This window comes from Erythrolamprus reginae, chromosome 1, assembly GCF_031021105.1.
Source record: "Erythrolamprus reginae isolate rEryReg1 chromosome 1, rEryReg1.hap1, whole genome shotgun sequence".
In the NCBI taxonomy this organism is placed as follows: domain Eukaryota; kingdom Metazoa; phylum Chordata; class Lepidosauria; order Squamata; family Dipsadidae; genus Erythrolamprus; species Erythrolamprus reginae.
Genome location: NC_091950.1, coordinates 134,470,756 through 134,490,765, shown reverse-complemented (window position 1 = coordinate 134,490,765; position 20,010 = coordinate 134,470,756).

The window sequence follows — 20,010 nt, the reverse complement described above, 5'->3', positions numbered from 1 at the left end:
ATATGCAGAGTACAAATCCAATATTAAAAACAATATTTAAAACCCTTATAGTAAAAAACAATCATACAACCTAAATAGACCATACATAAATCATAATAGCTTAGGGGGTATATCAATTTCCCCATGCCTAGTGACATAGGTGGTTTTTTCAGGAGTTTAAGAAAGGCTGGCATGTAAGAGTCTTTTGTATATTTTGTGTATTTTGATGTATTTATTTTATTTGTTTTATTTATTTATTTATTTTGTCCAAAACATGATAAAGGTTGTAGAGGATATATTCATAGTAGAAAGTATCAACGAAGGATAGAGGGGAAAATATAGGAATTTATTTATTTATTTATTTGTTTGTTTGTTTGTTTGTTTGTTTATTTATTTATTTATTTATTTATTTATTTATTATTTAGATTTGTATGTCGCCCCTCTCCGCAGACTCGGGCGGCTCACAACAAAGTGAAACAATTTACAACAAATCTAAATTACAGTTTAAAAATATCTAAAAAACCCCATTTTCTAAACAAACATACATACAGACATACCATTCATAAATTGTATATGCCCGGGGGAGATGTCTCAGTTCCCCCATGCCTTACAACAAAGGTGGGTCTTAAGGAGCTTACTAAAGGCAAGGAGAGTAGGGGCAGTTCTAATCTCCGGGGGGAGTTGGTTCCAGAGGGTCGGGGCTGCCACAGAGAAGGCTCTTCCCCTGGGGCCCGCCAACCGACATTGTTTAGTTGACGGGACCCGGAGAAGGCCCACTCTGTGGGACCTAATCGGTCGTTGGGATTCGTGCGGCAGCAGACGGTCTCGGAGATATTCTGGTCCAATGCCATGAAGGGCTTTAAAGGTCATAACCAACACTTTGAATTGTGACCGGAAATTGATTGGCAACCAATGCAGACTGCGGAGTGTTGGTGAAACATGGGCATACCTAGGTAAGCCCATAACTGCTCTCGCAGCTGCATTCTGCACGATCTGGAGTTTCCGAACACTTTTCAAAGGTAGCCCCATGTAGAGAGCATTACAGTAGTCGAACCTCGAGGTGATGAGGGCATGAGTGACTGTGAGCAGTGAGTCCCGGTCCAGATAGGGCCGCAACTGGTACACCAGGCAATCCTGAGCAAACGCCCCCCTCACCACAGCTGAAAGATGGTTCTCTAATGTGAGCTGTGGATCAAGGAGGATGCCCAAGTTGCGGACCCTCTCCGAGGGGGTCAATAATTCCCCCCCCCAGGGTAATGGAAGGACAGATGGAATTGTCCTTGGGAGGCAAAACCCACAGCCACTCCATCTTATCCGGGTTGAGTTTGAGTCTGTTGACACCCATCCAGGCCCCAACAGCCTCCAGACACCGGCACATCACTTCCACTGCTTCGTTGACTGGACATGGGGTGGAGATGTAAAACTGGGTACTGATGATACCTCACCCCAATACAATATCAGTGAGAGAATAGGAGAAAAGATATAGAAAAGGAATAATATATAGAGAAGTATAGGATAGACAAATAGGACAGGGGACGGAAGCACGCTGGTGCATTTATTGCACACCCCTTACTGACCTCTTAGAAATCTGGAGAGTAAGTTGAGTGCCTGTTAGAAGAAAGTTAAGAGGTTTCTGAATAGATTCTCTGCCGTCTCTTCTTCATTTTTTTGAAGTGTTTCTCCATCTGCTTGAGTTTCACCTGGGCTCAAGCTCTCTCTTCATACGCTTCTTCATACTCTCACCACGTCTATTTTCTCGCCTGCTTGTTACATGGTTGAAGATCAGAGCAAATATCATGAGCTGGGGTGGCGCAGCAGGTAGAGTGCTGTACTGCAGGCCACTGAAGCTGACTTGTAGATCTGAAGGTCAGGGGTTCAAATCTCATCACCGGCTCAAGGTTGACTCAGCCTTCCATCCTTCCAAGGTGGGTAAAATGAGGACCCGGATTGTGGGGGCAATAGCCTAGCTCTGTTAAAAAAGTGCTATTGCTAACATGTTGTAAGCCGCCCTGAGTCTAAGGAGAAGGGCGGCATAAAAATTGAATGAATGAATGAATGAATGAATGAATGAATGAATGAATGAATGAATGAATGAATAAATAAATAAATAAATAAATAAATAAATAAATAAATGAGGAGGGGAATGACAGAAGGGGCACAGCAGCAGCAGGTTCCTACCAGTATGGTCAACGCCATCGTACTGGTAGTGAAAACTGAACTGCATGCACAACTCTGTGTCTCTGGCGTGCGCATGCCCCTGCATCCGAGAGAGATTTTGCTGCTGTGCGTGCACAGGAAGCAAAATCTCACAAGGGAACGCACGGACGTGTGTGAGATTTCACCAATTTTTTGCTGCTGTGCATGCGCAGAAGCAAAAAAAAATTGCTGAAATCTCTCATTCTTGCACTTGTCCCCATGCGCAGAAGCAAAATCTCATTTGGATGCAGGCACATGTAAGAAGCCAGAGATGTGGATCTGCACACGCAGCCAGGGGTGGGCAGCAGGCAGGACGGGTTGGACCACAGTTCCACCGGCAGAAATGAAGATGCGTGCGCAGCTCCAGCTGATCGGCGGCTGTCACTTCCTGGATTACTGGTCTGGGCTTGGCTTCCCTTTTTTCCCCTGCTGCTGCTGCTGCTGCGTCTGTGCTCCTTGTTTTTTTCCTCTTTCCTCCTTCCTGGCCTCAGACGAGCTTCCCTCTCTCCTGTTCCCCTCCAGGGTCACACGGCCACCTCCCGCCCAAGGTGCAAGCAGAAGGCGTGCGTGGAAGCAGCGCTAGCAGCATTTATGCTTCTGGCAGCATCCATTCACCTGAGCTACCCAGCCCGAGGTGGGGGGGGGCGACCCAGGAAGGAGAGCACGGGAAACATGAATCAAATTGTCACCCCAGCGAGTGACACTGGTAAGGCTATAAGTCGAGGACTTAACAGTTCACTTGAACGATTATGATCATTCAAGCCACTCCCACCTGATTAAATGGCTGGCAAGCCACTCCTACCCAGTCACATGACCATTAAGCCACACCCACAAAATAAGCCATGCCCATAGTGTGGCAGTAAAAATTTTGGCTGCCAATCACTGCACGCAGCCCACCAGCAGCAGTAGTAGTGGCAACCCCCACCTGGGGGACACATACCTTCACCCAAAATTTAGGGGGGCTGACACACTTTCCCCCTCTTTTTTCAGGACTTTGGCAATACTTTACACACTGTGATTTATAACTTTCTGAGATTTTCTAGTCGTTCAAGTCTCGTGCTCAACAAATTTAATCCTTTGAGTTTGCACAAAGATTTCACTGTTTCTGCAGCTTTAAATTGCCTTATCCTTGCATTTTTCAAAAACCGAACAAATTGATTTCTCTTGAATTACCATCATACAAAACTATGACTTTGTTTCCAGGCCATGTTTTTTTCTTTAAAAAAAAAAGACCACCAGAGCTTAAGGCCAGGGACCAATTCCATCTAATTATGGCAGCAACACAGCAGCTGCCAGCAAGAACCACACAACACTGTGCCAGATGAATTCAGTAAGTGGGAAGGGAAGGAACCGCTTATGAAGTTGTTTTAAAAGCTGAAAACTTGCATATTGAACATTTTTTAATAGAGATGAGCCTTATCTCTGCACAATCTGTGGATAACGATGACAAGTGCTTGATAACGAAGCATCTTGTTCCTTACTGGTTGTGCACCCAGAGGAAACCGATTTTAGATTACAAAGATTAAACAGGATAATTTGGATGGGGGAGAAGGGGGTTGACGGAATCTAGTATCTACAGTACTCTATATAGCCTAAACCAGTGATGGCAAAACCTTTTTTACTTGAGTGCCAAAAGAGTGTGTGTGCATGTTATCACACATGCACGAGTGTTCACAGCCATAATTCAATGCCTGGGGAGAGCGAAAACAACTTCACCCGCCTCCCGGAGGCCCTCGAGGCTGGGAACGGGCTGTTTCCCAACTTCTGGTGGGCCCAGTAGGCTCGAGTTTTCTCCTCCCCAGGCTCCAAAGGCTTCCCTGGAGCTGGGGGAAGAGTACAAATGCCCTTCCTCATCCCTCCTGGAGTGTTCTGTCGAGCTCTCTGGTAGAATCCTCCCAAAAATTCACAGATACAAATTTCAGACACACACACGTTTGAAAAGTCAAAACAATGTTCTTTATACAGAAAATCCAAATGAACCAAGCCCTTTTTTTGTATAGCAAAGAGCACTCGTCTCCAAACACTGGTAATTTGTACAAGTCCCTTATCAGTTCTGTGATACTTAGCTTGCAGCTGTGAGGTAATTCACAGTCCTTCTTCTTTCACAAAGTGAAACACACTTTGCTCTGGTTTAGTTTCAAAGCGGGGGAAAATCAGGACACAAAGGTCGAAGTCAGCAAGGCAGGCACGAAACACAACGATCAGATAATCCTCCACAATGGCCAAACCCACAGGTTGCTATTTATAGCAGCCTCACTAATTACCACAGCCCCACCCAAGCACAGGTGGCCTCATTTTCTTTGATAATAATCTCTCAGTTGTTGCTGCCTATGCATCGCTCTCCGCATGCGTGGCTGTATCATTAACTCTTGTTCCGAATCCAAGGAGGAGCTAGATAATTGATCTCCTTCTGAGCTGTCTGCCACACTCTCCTCCTCCCTGTCACTCCTGTCTTCTTGGTCAGAGGAGCCTTCATCAGCAGATTCCACCGGGAGCAAAACAGGCCTGCAGCATATGGATGTCTCCCCCACATCCACAATCCTTGGGGCAGGAGCTGGGCCAGAGCTAACCAAAACATGGAGGCTCTCTGGAAGCCAAAAACATCCTCCCAGAGCCTCTGTGTGAGCCAAAGATCAGCTGGCCAGCACATACATGGACACACACATTGGAGCTGAGCTAGGGCAACGGCTCATGTGACAGCAGATTTGGATCCATGTGCCACCTGTGGCATCCATACCATGGGTTCACCATCACTGGCCTAAACTTTTGCTTATCGGAGTGCATCTCAAATAGTGGGGGGAGAGGCATGGAGTGATGCCAGGGGGCACATGTGATATCCTGGGGCAGTGTTTCCCAACCTTGGCAACTTGAAGATATTTGGACTTCAACTCCCAGAATTCCCCAGCCAGCGAATGCTGGGAGTTGAAGTCCAAATATCTTCAAGTTGCCAAGGTTGGGAAACACTGCCCTAGGGAACATGCATGGTCCCTCTTGATTGGTTCCCCCATACAGAGAGTGTTTTCCCAGTTGCATGCTGCTCTGATCCCAGAAGAGAAGGTGGCCAGGCGGGTTGGGTTAGCTGCATCGGTTCTTGCTGTTCTCAGCGGGCACCGTGGTAGCCATGAACAGCAGGGCAAACCTGCTGCTGGACAAGGAGGAACATTCTCTGCAGCCGGGTGAAAGCTTCGAACAGCACCCTGGACCCTCCTTCCATACCAGCTGCTGTCCAACTCCAGTTTGTTCACTCTGATTTAAGACATGGGCAGAGGGCATTAGCCTATGCTAGGAGCTAGCCAAGCAGGGGAAAGAGGCAGTGAGGACCCTGCTTCAGACAACTCATTTTTGGTAACATGAAAGGACTGAAAATCATAACTCTATTTTTACTTTTTGGGAGAAAAATACCATATTTTGTGGAGCATAAAACACACCGGAGTATAAGACACACCTTAGTTTTGGGGGAGGAAAATAGAGGGGAAAATCTGCCTACTAAGTATTCATCTGGCTAGCATCGTTAGTCTGGTCAGTTTCAGCACATTATTTTATCACCTGGTTGGGTGATAAACTTTATTCAGAGACAGTAATAATGAAAAAGGCTTTCAAGATGGGAACATCATTAGCACCTGGTTAAGGCAGGAAAGAAACATTTGGAGCAAGTAGAGCAATGGGGAAAAAGCTTGAAAAGACTTAGGGTTTGGAAAACATTCTTCGGAGAGTAACAGTGAAAGAATCTGCAAAGAGCTGGAAAGATTGTTAGCACTTAGGGCTGGAAAAAAAAGCTTTGGAAAAAGAAGCTACATTCAAAGTATACTGCTCGAAAAAATAAAAGGAACAAAGAACACATCCTAGATCTGAATGAATGGAATATTCTCATTGAATACTTTGTTGTGTACAAAGTTGAATGTGTACAACAGCATGTGGAATGGATTGTCAATCAGTGTTGCATCCTAAGTGGACAGTTTGATTTTACAGAATTTGGATTTACTTGGAGTTATATTGTGTTGTTTTAAGTGTTCCCTTTATTTTTTTGAGCTGTGTATAAGACGCAGCCAAATTTTCAGCCTCTTTTAGGGAGGAAAAAAGTGTGTCTTATACTCTGAAAAATATGATAATTTGTAAGTACTTCATACAATTTTGCTTCATCCCCTTCTTTGGTATAAGGATTTTATTATATAAATGAACTTGTTGCAAATTTTATCTATTGCTTTTGAAGTCTTTATTAATGGCACTTGAAAGAGCTGTAAGCTAGTTTAGGATGAAAATTTCTCTGGAAAATGTATTGCAAAAGAGGCAGACCTTAGGTCGGTTACTGGGATAAACATGGGTGTGTGCATGTCCATGTGAACATTAATCAAAGCCGATATATGCTTCATGAAGGCTTAATTGCCCAGCAACATAAGTTAACTTAGTTCAGACTCAACAGACTCAAACTCAACCCTAATAAGACAGAGTGGCTGTGGGTTTTGCCTCCCAAGGACAATTCCACCTGTCTGTCCACTACCCTGGGGGGGGAATTATTGACCCCCTCGGAGAGGGTCCACAACTTGGGCGTCCTCCTCGATCCACAGCTTACATTAGAGAACCATCTTTCAGCTGTGGCGAGGGGGGCGTTTGCCCAGGTTCGCCTGGTGCACCAGTTGCGGCCCTACCTGGACCGTGAGTCATTGTTCACAGTCACTCATGCCCTCATCAAATCGAGGTTCGATTACTATAACACGCTCTACGTGGGGCTACCTTTGAAGAGTGTTCGGAAACTTCAGATCGTGCAGAATGCAGCTGCGAGAGCAATCATGGGCTTCTCTAGATATGCATATGTTACACCAACACTCCGCAGTCTGCATTGGTTGCCGATCAGTTTCCAGTCACAATTCAAAGTGTTGGTTATGACCTATAAAGCCCTTCATGGCATCGGACCAGAATATCTCTGGGACCGCCTTCTTGCCGCCCAAATCCCAGCGACCAGTTAGATCCCACAGAGTTGGCCTTCTCCGGGTCCCATTGACAAAACAATGTTGTCTGGCGGGACCCAGGGGGAAGAGCCTTCTCTGTGGCAGCCCCGACCCTCTGAAATCAGCTCCCCCCGGAGATTACGATTGCCCCCACCCTCCTTGCCTTTCACAAACTCCTTAAAATCCACCTCTGTCACCAGGCATGGGGAAATTGATTCCCCTGGGTCATACGTATGGTTTGTATGAGATGTATGATTGTTTTTTATATTAAGGGTTTAAAATTGTTTTAACCATTGGATTTGTACTGTTTTGTTGTTGTGAGCCGCTCCGAGTCTCCGGAGAGGGGCGGCATACAAATCTAATAAATAATAATAATAATAATAATAATAATAATAATAATAATAATCCTGTCCTGGCCATCAAAACAAAAACAAAACCCATCAGGGAAATTTTAAAAACAAATCCACTCAGTACATGAATGACACATTGGGGTCAATGAAACATTTACTGTTGATGGTAATGACTGTGATTGCCCTGGCTCTGCTTGAGATATCTGTCTTCTTCGGTGCTCCCCCACACCCAATATGTGCCACCCATTGTTGCTATTTTTCTGCCCTACAGAAACGCTCCAGCTATGAATCCCAGGCAATTTCAGATGTTAACTGCTCACTTGCATACTAAACACAACAATGGGTCAGCACACTGTTATTCATTTGAGAACCAAATGGGCGATTTGTTAATATGGAATTTTAGGCATCGTCATTACCATTTTAATAAATGGCAATATTAGCATTTGAGCATGCCACCTGTGCCTCCTTTTGAAGTTTAGAAACCATGTTTTTCCTTTGAGCCAAAACCGTTTCCTTTGATGTGCAAAAACTAGCCCTTTCAGGGACATCAATCAAACAATGGGGCTGCATTGGAAGTCTTGAAAAAGGGGTGCAAGGAATCTTAAGGGTGTCTGTCTTTTTTCCTATCTAATCAATATCTTTTATTGTTTGATTTGTTGCCTACTGATACATTACACCTATCAAATGTATCCTTTGTCTCTGTGCCCTATATAAAGTCTTAATAAAATGCCCTTCCCTTTGCCTACAGTTCTTGTGATTTGTGGGAGGGAATGGGGAAGGCAAAAATAGCAGTAGCATTTAGACTTATATACAGCTTCATAGTGCTTTTACAGCCCTCTCTAGGTGGTTTACAGAATCAGCATATACCCTGTTTCCCCGATAGTAAGACACGCCCGATTGTAAGACGTATCGAGGGTTTCAGGGAGGTCGGCTAATATAAGCCGTACCCCGAAAGTAAGACATATGTCTTACTTTCGGGGAAACACGGGGGTATTGCCGGGGGGGGGAGCCCGATGACGTCGCTTCCAAGCTCCCTGCGCACCCCTCGCCTTCGCCTCGCCACGGCGCCACCGCCTCTTCCCCGCGCTTGGCAAAGCGAAGGACGGCGCTGGTCCGAAGCGAGCCAAGCAGGCGGCGGCTTGCAGCGAAGGCGCTTGTCCCAGCAACCGAGTCCTGCCAAGGCTCGGCTGCAAGCGGCCAGCGAGGCCAACCGGCTCCGAGGCGAGTGGCCGGAGCTGCGCCCTCCTTCGCCCGCCTCCTTTCCGGCAGGCAGGTGGGGCTCCCCAACTGCGCAGAGCGGCTCCTCCCCTCCAGACACACGCTTCCCCGACACGCATCTGCGGCTCCACGCGTGCACGCCGCTTGAGCCCTGAGGTTGAACTTGGAAAAGGGCTCACGAGGCTCCTGTCCCGCGGCTGCCCTTCTGGACTCTGGGGAGATGCCTTCGGGAACGCGACCCTTTCAATTTTTTTCCAATGTAAGACATACCCCGAAAGTAAGACGTAGTGGGGCTTTTGGGGGTAAAAAGAAAGTAAGACACTGTCTTACTTTCAGGGAAACACGGTACCACCCAGCAATCTGGGTCCTCATTTTACCCACCTTGGAAGGATGGAAGGCTGAGTCAACCTTGAACCGGTGGTGAGATTTGAACTGCCGAGCTACATCTAGCAGTTAGCTGAAGTAGCCTGCTGTGCTGCACTCTAACCACTGAGCCACCCTGGCTCAAAAAAAAAAGCCAAGAATATTGGAGTGTTTCTTTCTCAAATTCAGGAATTGGTTTCTTTCCAGCTCCATGCCAACTTGGGTGTTTTGAGTTTTGGGACCCACAGCATAAGTCGAAAAATTAACAGTTGCAAAGATTCTTTAAGGCATTGTAGTTAGTGACCGCTGTGTTAAAATGCAGACAATTTCTTACCTATGCTACTACTTTTATTAAGTTTACATGACATATTGTCTGGCTACAAATACTGACTACAGTTAAATCGTTTCATTTGCTTCGGGCTTTTACTTTTTTCTGTTTTGCAATTTTTCTCATCCTTGAAGTTGTATGATTTCAGTAAAAGAGCAGTTTAAAAATAACCAGGAGTCAGATATCAAAAACTAAACTAAAAAACAGATGTTGCACAAAGACTAGATGATGCTAAAAGCAGCGGTCTCTACATTTATACTTACGTTTCTCAAGCTGAATATTTCTCAGTCCTTCTAAAGTTCTTTAGTTTTATGGCTTTGGGGATCCAGTTTGGTCTGGTGCTTAGGGTAGTGTGGTAGAAACCAGGGTTGTTGAAGGAAAAATAGGAGGAGGAACGAATATTAGTTTTGTTGCCTTAAGTTATTCATTAACACACTAATGTGTGTGGTTTGTGCATGTAGAAGAGAGATTGTAAAAGATGACAGGTTGCTGCCATTTCAACCAGATGAAGTTCTCTTTTATAGTGTTTATTTTATTTTTTTATTTTTTTATTTTGTCCAATACACAATGAGGGTTTTAGTGGGTATATATATATATAGTCTCCCTTAATTTTAAAATTCCACCTAAAAAAACATTTGACACACACATACACACACATATATACAGTATATACACATAGTAAAATACATGATGACGGTTATAGAGGAGATACTCATAGTAAAATATATCTATGAAAGAATAGAAAAGAAGGTATAGTAATAGAACATATCAATGAAAGAATAGAAGAAGAGATATAGGAATAGAAGAAAGGTATAGGAGATATAGGAGAGCAATAGGACAGGGGACGGAAGGCACTCTAGTGCACTTGTACTCGCCTCTTACTGACCTCTTAGGAAACTGGATAGGTCAACTGTAGATAATCTAAGGGTAAAGTGTTGGGGGATGACACTATGGAGTCCGGTAATGAGTTCCACGCTTCGACAACTCGGTTACTGAAGTCATATTTTTTACAGTCAAGTTTGGAGCGGTTAATATTAAGTTGAAATCTGTCGTGTGCTCTTGTGTTGTTATGGTTGAAGCTGAAGTAGTCGCCTACAGGCAGGACGTTGCAGCATATGATCTTGTGGGCAATACTTAGATCTTGTTTAAGGCGTCTTAGCTCTAGGCTTTCTAGGCCCAGGATTGAAAGTCTAGTCTCGTAGGGTATTCTGTTTCGAGTGGAGGAGTGAAGGTGTCCTCTACCTGACCTGCTCTCCCACACAATTTCCCACGATAGAAACCCTCGCTTCCAGAAGTTCTTTTCTCTGCAACCGCCAGGCTCCAAAACCAAGAAAGACACATGGTGATTGTTCCAAGCTAGGTTCTTTATTGTCCTACGCCTATAAACAGAATTCTGCCAAACCACAGTACATTATATTATTTGCATCAAACATATACTCTGAGAACGTATTAGGGACGGGCTGTCTCCTCCCTCTTTCTCTCACACAAAATATTCAGTGGACTGAGCTCAATCTGGTTGCTCTGAAATCCAAGCTACCTCATTCCCACACATCAACATAGCACTTCCCTCAAAAATGCTAACCATGAGTTAACAACAAGCTCAGTTTTGTCAGCTTAATTAGTTCATTAGACTCTAGACTAGTTCCTGCTGTTTCCTGAAACTGACTAGACCTTAATCAGTTTCATAGTGTATGCTTTTGTCAGGCCCATGAATTTTGGTTATAACTGCACGCTCAGTTTGTAAAATGATTTTTTAAAAATTCCTGTCATATTTGCCAATGTCATTAACTGAGGCAGTCATAAACAAGGAGCGGCTATAAATATAAATATTTGAATATACATTTCTTTCTTACCTTTCCAACAAGTTATGACAAGTATATGTCTGACTTTTGCTGCTGATTTCCATAATATATTTCAACTTACGCTAGTTCTAAGACCTTTTTTGTTTACTTTCAGAAAAAAAGCTTTGCATATTTTGCCCGATTCCAAGATTGAAGCTGTACCAATATGAACCCAAAGTTGGCCATAGTTAAACATTTGTTTTGCAAATCGCCTTCCTATTGGTCAGAGATTTACTTCTCATTTATTATTTCTATAGTTGCTCAGCAGCCTGTTTCTGGTTAATATTTATTGTTCTGTCGGGCTCTCTGGTAGAATCCTCCCGAAAATTCACAGATACAAATTTCAGACACACACACGTTTGAAAATGCAAAACAATGTTCTTTATAATGAAAATTCACTTAACCTAAGCCCTCTTTTTGTATAGCAAAGAGCACTTGTCTCCAAACAAACTGGTAATTTGTACAAGTCCCTTATCAGTTCTGTGATACTTAGCTTGCAGCTGTGAGGCAATTCACAGTCCTTCTTCTTTCACAAAGTGAAACACACTTTGCTCTGGTTTAGTTTCAAAAGGGGGAACAATCAGCACACAAAAGGTCAAAGTCAGTAAAGCAGTCACAAAATACAAGGATCAGATAATCCTCCACAATGGCCAAACCCACAGGCTGCTATTTATAGCAGCCTCACTAATTACCACAGCCCCACCCAACCATAGGTGGCCTCATTTTCTTTGATAATAATCTCTCAGTTGTTGTTGCCTATGCATCGCTCTCCTCATGCGTGGCTGTATCATTAACTCTTGTTCTGAATCCAAGAGGAGCTAGATAATTGACCTCCTTCTGAACTGTCTGCCACACTCTCCTCTTCCGTCACTCATGTCTTCTTGGTCAGAGGAGCCTTCATCAGCAGATTCCATGGGGGGGGCAAAACAGGCCTGCAGCATGTGGATGTCTCCCCCACATCCACAGTCCTTGGGGCAGGAGCTGGGTCAGAGCTAACCACAACAATTTATAGTTCTGCTACATGTATAAACAAGCCTGGCGTACTAGTAAACTATTAGGTTTAATTTTCAGAACAACATTATTTGCCACATTATTTCAGTTTAGCATAAGACACAATATAGACCTTTCTGTGGAAAAAAATACTGAATTCATCTTTTGGAGTGACTTAAGAACTAATCTACAGCTACCGTAATGAAAGGGCAAGACAAGATGGCTGAAACTGGACAAAAGCAGAAAATTCATATTTTGTCCTCTGGATGGCCTTGAAATCATGTCATCTTTCAGGAAGCAATTTTCCCTTCTCTTGCTTTCTCCCACCCATACCAAATATATTGCTGGAAGGATTGGATGCTCCCTTCATCAGTGCTGACCTTCTCTGAATAGAAGAAATATTTTCATGAATCACCGTATTTTTGTTATTTGTCATCTGGATTGACTATTAAGGAGCAGGATGCACAATTCTTAGAGGCGCAGATTGTCTGGTGTTCCTAACAATGAAACCATATCTCAATAAATACCTATTATTTGGAAACTTTTTTCTACCAAATCTCCTTTCGCTTGTATCGATCAATCGTGAAAACAGCCTTAGAAATTTAAAGAAGTACACTGCTCAAAAAAATAAAAGGAACACTTAAACAATACAATATAACTCCAAGTAAAATCAAAGTTGTGTGAAATCAAACTGTCCACTTAGGAAGCAACACTCATTGACAATCAATTTCACCTGCTGTTGTGCGCATTCAATTTTGTACAGAACAAAGTATTCAATGAGAATATTTCATCATTCAGATCTAGGATGTGTTATTTGAGTGTTCCCTTTATTTTTTTGAGCAGTATATTTTTAAACTGTATCAAATCAATCAAAAACATAATAAATAAAAATACTAAAATACATAAGAGCAGAATTACAGCTCCTTCCTTAAATTATGAAATAATAGCTACATTAGTCAATGAAGCATATATGCAAGACAGGAAGATGCTAGCAAGGAGGAAACATTACAAATATATTACTGTAGGTCCACATTAGTAAAAATATCGATGGGGGAAATCCAACATTTATACAAGCAGAAGACAAGAGTACTCCATAAATACTTTCCAACTCCTAGCAGTGCCTTATGTTGTATTGAGCCATATTATCCTAGCATATTATCCTAGCAGCTCTGTAACATTCCCTTGATCCTCCTGGCTTATAGTGGCTTACACAGCATAGTACATTTTACTGAGCTTCAGGGAGGGACTGTCTAAGCTCCTACATCCTCCAGTGAAATTGAGACAGTTTCTTCTCCTTGCTGCAATTTAGCAAACAATACATTTGTTCTGTCCCAGCGCTGAGCCCCCCCCCTAAAAAAAATCAGATGCACACCACCGGATTAACTAATTAAAATTTTATTAGTCTTATGCAGTTGAGTCTTTTTGCAAAGAAGTTAAATGCTAGCAAAAACTTCACCGCTCTGATTGTAAAGTTTTAGCAGCTGGCCAGAGTCCTAGGAATAGATAAATACAACAACTAATTATTAGATTGTAGGAGGTTTTCTTATTGTCAACTTACAGAATTTGCCTGGAAGCCCGGAGTTCATCAAGGAAGTCAAGAATGTAGTCCTTTTAAAACAGAAGCCGAAAATACAGGAAGGGAAACTTGATTTCTAAGATGAATGACCTTCTTCCCTGCACCAGAGTGAGGCATGACTCCATCTTAAATAGCCTGAGGGTGTGGCCCAATAGCCAGCAGTACTACCTCCTGAGTAACCATTCATGCCTCCTAGAGACCCTGCAAATCCTAGCATCAAAAAGGAGCTCCTCCTCTTCTTCTGATTCACTCATCTCAGGAGGTGCAGAAGGCTCTGGGTGCTCTTCAGCCTCTGACATCAGGTCCTCTTCACTGTCAGTCTCGGGGGCCAGGAACACAGGATGCCTGTATCGTGCCTCCACAGTCTCTGAGTCCCCTGGGTCTATTACTAATTGTGCAGGACATGAATGGGCCACAACAACATTCCTATTCTCCACAGGTCTCCTCATGTTTTTTGACGGAGACAGGAGGAGATGGGATACATTCTGGGCATTAAAGTCCAAACTTTAACATTGGCCTTTATGCAGAACATGCCACTGTGAAGTTCAACAACTTTACAACATTTTTTGCGTTGTTTATTTTGCTTAAACTATTACAGGGAATTCTCGAATTACGGACCACAATTGAACCCAAAATGTATGTTGATAAATAAAACATTTGTGGAATGAGCTTGACCCTTTCTTTGACATTTCTCGCCACATTTGTGAAGGGAATCATTGCATTTGCTAAGTTAGTTAACATGGTTGCTAAGTGAATCTGGATTTCCCCATTGATTTTGCTTGTCAGAAGGTTGCAAAAGGGGATCACATGACCCCAGGACACTGCAACTGCATGACCCCAGGGGAAGAGCCTTCTCTGTGGTGGCCCCCGGCCCTCTAGAACCAACTCCCCCCAGAGATTAGAATTGCCCCCACCTTCCTTGCCTTTCGTAAGATGCTTAAAACCCACCTCTGCTGCCAGGCATAGGGGAATTGAGATACTCTTTCCCCCTAGGCCTTTACAATTTTATGCATGGTATGTCTGCATGTCTGTTTGGTTTTTATAATAATGGGTTTTTAACTATTTTTAGTATTGGATTATTATTATATGCTGTTTTATTATTGCTGTTAGCTGCCCCGATTCTCCGGAGAGGGGCAGCATACAAATCCAATAAATAATAATAATAATAATAACTGTCATCACTGCGAGTCAATTACCAAGCATTTGACTTTTGATCATGTGACCATGGGAGATGCTGTAACGATCATTAAGTGTGGGAAAACGGTCATAAATCTTTTTTTTTCAGTGCTCTAACTTTGAATGGTCACTAAATGAACAGTTGTAAGTCGAGGACTACCTATATTAATTGGACAAAAGGCCATAACTATACTACTGGGTCATATTCATATATTCTGTACACTTTCATGAAAGAAATGCTCACTACAGCAAAAATAGAGAGAGAATAGAGAATTCTTTATTGGCCAAGTGTGATTGGACACACAAGGAATTTGTCTTGGTGCAAATGCTCTCAGTGTACATAAAATAAAATATAGATTTGTCAAGAAGCATGTGGTACAACACTTAATGATTGTCATAAGGGTCAAATAAACAATGAAGAAACAATCAATATTAATAAAAATCTTAAAAATACAAGCAACAAGTTACAGTCCTACAGTCCTAAGTGGGAGGAAAAGGATGATAGGAATGAAGAGAAAAAACTAGTAGTAATAGTAGTGCAGACTTAGTAAAATATTTGACAGTGTTGAGGGAATTATTTGTTTAATAGAGTGATGGCGTTTGGGGAAAAAACTGTTCTTGTGTCTAGTTGTCTTGTTGTGCAGTGCTCTGTAGAGACGTTTTGAGGGTAGGAGTTGAAATAATTTGTGTCCAGCATGTGATAAATATTTTCACCGCCCTCTTTTTGACTCGTGCAGTATGCATAATCTTAACAAGATTAACCCTTGTTAAACTACAACAATTGGACTGGCAATTCCAAAAGCACAGCAATTGCTAAATGACAAATTACATGTAACCCTGACAGGCTTACATTACTTCCCATTCGATTGTTAAGCGAGACGTCGTCACAGGATTGTGACTTTTGATTTTACTTCGGTGTTCTCCAATAAGGCTGTTTGCCATAAGCCAGTTGTGAAACACACAAACAGCAATCACATGACTGCAGGACTTTGTATCAGTTGTAAATCTAAGGATTGGTCATAAAACTGTTTTATTTAAAATACTGTTGCTAAATGAAACAGCAGATACCGTAAGTGAGGACTATAGTATTTTCCATACTATTTGGCACAGAGGTGGGTTTCAGAAGGTTCTGACAGGTTCTGGGGAACCAGTAGTGGAAATTTGGAGTACTTCAGAGAAGAGTTGTGGAAAGTTTGTTGGAGAACCAGCAGAATGATACTAGTACGAATTTTCCCAGGACTTAAACACACAAAGACAAAAAATGGCAGGCAGAATCTGTGTAATTATGTTTAGGGTTCATATCGGGGTGAAATCCAGCAGGTTCTGACAGGATCCAACGAACCGGTAGCAGAAATTGTGAGTAGTTTGGACAACTGGCAAATACCACCTCTGCCTGGACCCAGAATGGAGATTTTACAGTGTACTTCACCTGCCACGCCCAAAAAGCCACACCCATGGAACAGGCAGTAAAAAAATTTGAATTCTAACACTGGTTTTGCAGAATAACATATTTTTCATTTATTTATGTTTGGTGATGAAGTTCATGCTTGGGCATGCAAACAAAATTGCACATTCAACTCCAGATAAAGCTAAGAAAACCCCTCTCTAAAGCTGCAGAATCTGCCGCCAATTATATTGACATTGTTAAGCTAAATGTCCAAAGGCTGATGCTATAATCAGGTTCCCTGCATAAAGACACACTTTTCATATCTGCCTTGCAGCTGTTGCCTTTATACTCCTTCCTCTTTTCCCCTGAAGAACACCCAAGCAGGTTCACAAACTACAAGCAGTCCTTGGGTTAACCGTTAACATCATCCAATGTAAGGGCAAACCTGAGACATGAATGGGCTGCCTATTTGGCAGACAGTGGTCTCCTTCCAGCCAATGAAGGGAAGATGTGCATTAATGCAACCTGTTTTCAGTGGTTCCTGAAAGTATTGCTCAATTTAAGCACTTTGCAAGCTTGAAGATGAAACAACAGCTGCCATTTTAGCAATTGGCAGTTCATTTGTAAATATGAGTTCCGACTTAAATACAAATGTGAATTACTGGCCTTCCAGAAAGCTGTAAAGACCTGGCTTTTCCGGCAGGCCTGGAGCCGATGATCAAATGATGCATCATCAAAATCCAGCTATGAAAAATATGCATGGTTTTATTATGGGTTTTAAATTGGGTTGTTTTTTTTAATCGGTCTCTTTTTGGATATTTTAATATTAATATTGTATGTATTGTTTTTGTTAGTTGTGAACCGCTCAGAGTCCTTAGGGAATTAGGCGGGAATACAAATTGAACTAATACATTAAAAATAAAATAAAGACAGAGTTAAGGTAGCCAGGGACCACACTATATATTAAATAATACATTTGCAAACCATGGCTTATGATTTAGCATGCCATGCCAGCCTAGGTAGTGCGATATAGATCAGTGTTTTTCAACCTGTGATCTGCGTATGCCGGGAGGTCAGCGATGTCAAAACAGGGAGTCCATGAGAGCTTGTTATGATTTAAATCTTCAGTTAGGTCTTGGGGGTCTGTGGCCACAAGAGGGATTTAAAGTGGGTCCGTGGTGAAGAAAAGGTTGAGAATCACTGGTGTAGGTGGCTATCAGAAATTACAAAGGAGGAAGTCGAATTCACTCCAGAAGGTATGTTATTAGGAATTTGGAGTAAAAAAAATATTCTAAGCAAACCCTCTATCTAATGACGCATATAATAACTGCAGCCAGAATATCATATGCCCAAATGTGGAAAAAGGAAAAGATCCCATCGGAAAATAACATTGTTGATAAAATATATAAATGTGTAGAGATGGACAAAATGACTATCAAAATTAAGGGAACATATGATAAAGAATCTAATAAGATATGGACTAATTGGTTCAGATGGATCCAAAATAGAAATAAAATAGAATGATACAATGTCCTAGTGTATATAAAAATAGATATACACATAGTATTCACTTAGATAATAGTCACAGACGAAATAACTATTCATATGCATATCTATCTTTTTACCTGTTAGGTTTATTGACACTTTCATATATTTTTACTTTTTTGTCCTATTTACCATATACTGTACATACATACATACACATTTTTCTTTCTTTCTATCTTTACTCTTCTGAATTGAATATATTGCATAAAGGTTTGTAAACAAGAATTGTTATGGAAACAGGTTATGATCTGCAAAAGACCATTGAGATGTATATTAATTCTTCTCTTGTTTTGTAAAAAAAATAAATGAACATTAAAAAAAAGAAGAGAATCACTAGTGTAGATTATTCAGTAAGCCATGGTTAAAACAAGCATAGATTAGCATGTGGTGGAAACTCAACTCAAGAATGTGATGTGCTAAGACCAATGATGATTTCAAGATTTCTAAAGAACCAATCCTGTTTTTGTCAGATAGCCTCTTTAGACATTGTACCTTCAGTTGGTCAAGAGAAGTTGACAAGCTTTTTAGGGAATAACTATCATTTTCAACTCAAGCAGTTTGAGATGGCCCAGCAATACTGTTTATGTAGAAATGATGATATTCAGTACAATCCAATCTGTGATTGAAATGCCTATCCTTAACTGATGCTCCCAAGACCTCTCACTATGATTGCCATTATGGGTTGGATCAGAGGAGTGATTATGATCCAGCTGGGAAGTTCTACTGAACATTAAGTGCCAGCTCTCCTTTGAGCAGCGTTTTGGTCCTACAAGGGAAGAGATGAAGGCCTTCCAGCTTACGGCTTCATGTGCTTTGACAGAATTTTCAAAACTAGGCACATTGGCTGTATCAATAATACATTCCTGTCATTGAATATTTTATTAATTTGACTTCTGCTGTTTGCTGTTCCCATTTCAAGGCTGCTGGGTTGTTTCTAATTAAAATTTTATGTCATGAGAGAAAACTGCTCACTTCAGGGGAGAGTTTGCCATTCTGCCTCTCAACAATTAAAGCCATAATGGGGGTTACTTTTGGCTACTGTAAATGGCTCCTAAGGGCTGGATGGAAAATGATGGCGAGGGAAGGCTTTTTACGAGATTCTATTTCTACAAGCTAGATGTGCAAGATGAAAGTCCTGATTTTGGGTGCATAGAGTGTGTTAAACAATGTCAGGTGTTCAGTCCGCTGGCTTTGACACCTTTTGACACTTTTGGCTACTGTAAATGGCACCTAGGGGCTGGATGGAAAATGAAGAGGACAATGGTGGCGAGGGAAGGCTTTTTACAAGATTCTGAACTTTCTTATGCATCACTTTTTACTAAATCTGCACTTCTATTTCTACTAGTTTTTCTCATCATTCCTATCATCCTTTTCCTCCCAGTTAGGACTGTATGACTGTAACTTGTTGCTTGTATCCTAAGATTTTTATTAATATTGCTTCTTCATAGCTTATTTGACCCCTATGACAATCATTAAGTGTTGTACCACATGACTCTTGACAAATGTATATTTTATTTTATGTACGCTGAGAGCATATGCACCAAGACAAATTCCTTGTGTGTCCAATCACATTTGGCCAATAAAAAATTCTATTCTATTCTATTAGTACTACTTACCGAGTTTTCATCCAGCGTAACACATGGACCTAAAATCTGCTATCCCTGCTGCTGATTATTGTTCTGCTTCTATGGCCTCGGTGCTAGCTAGATGTGCAAGATGATAGTCCTGATTTTAGGTGCATAGAGTGTGTTAAACAATCTCAGGTGTTCAATCCGCTGGCTTTGACACCCTCCCCCTTTTGAATGTTCCCAACCAGATAGAAACCATCTGCCAAGCACTGGTGTAGTTAGCAGAAGGTTTGGACAGACGGCTAGATTTAGCCATCGGCCCAAACTTGTACCTGCAAGCCAACTGATTAGCAGGCTTCCCCAGGTGTGGCATTTTGAAAGAACAGTAAATCTGTGAGGTTTAAGCCATGCTGGTGGCATTAGCAACTGGCGGTTACTCCCAAATATGCTGTTCAGTGGGCAGGGGAGTTTCTAGCAAAGCAGGAGAGGTTTAATCTGACTCAACCAAGAAGTATAGAGCCCTTCCTCTGGCAACATGTCCCCCTCC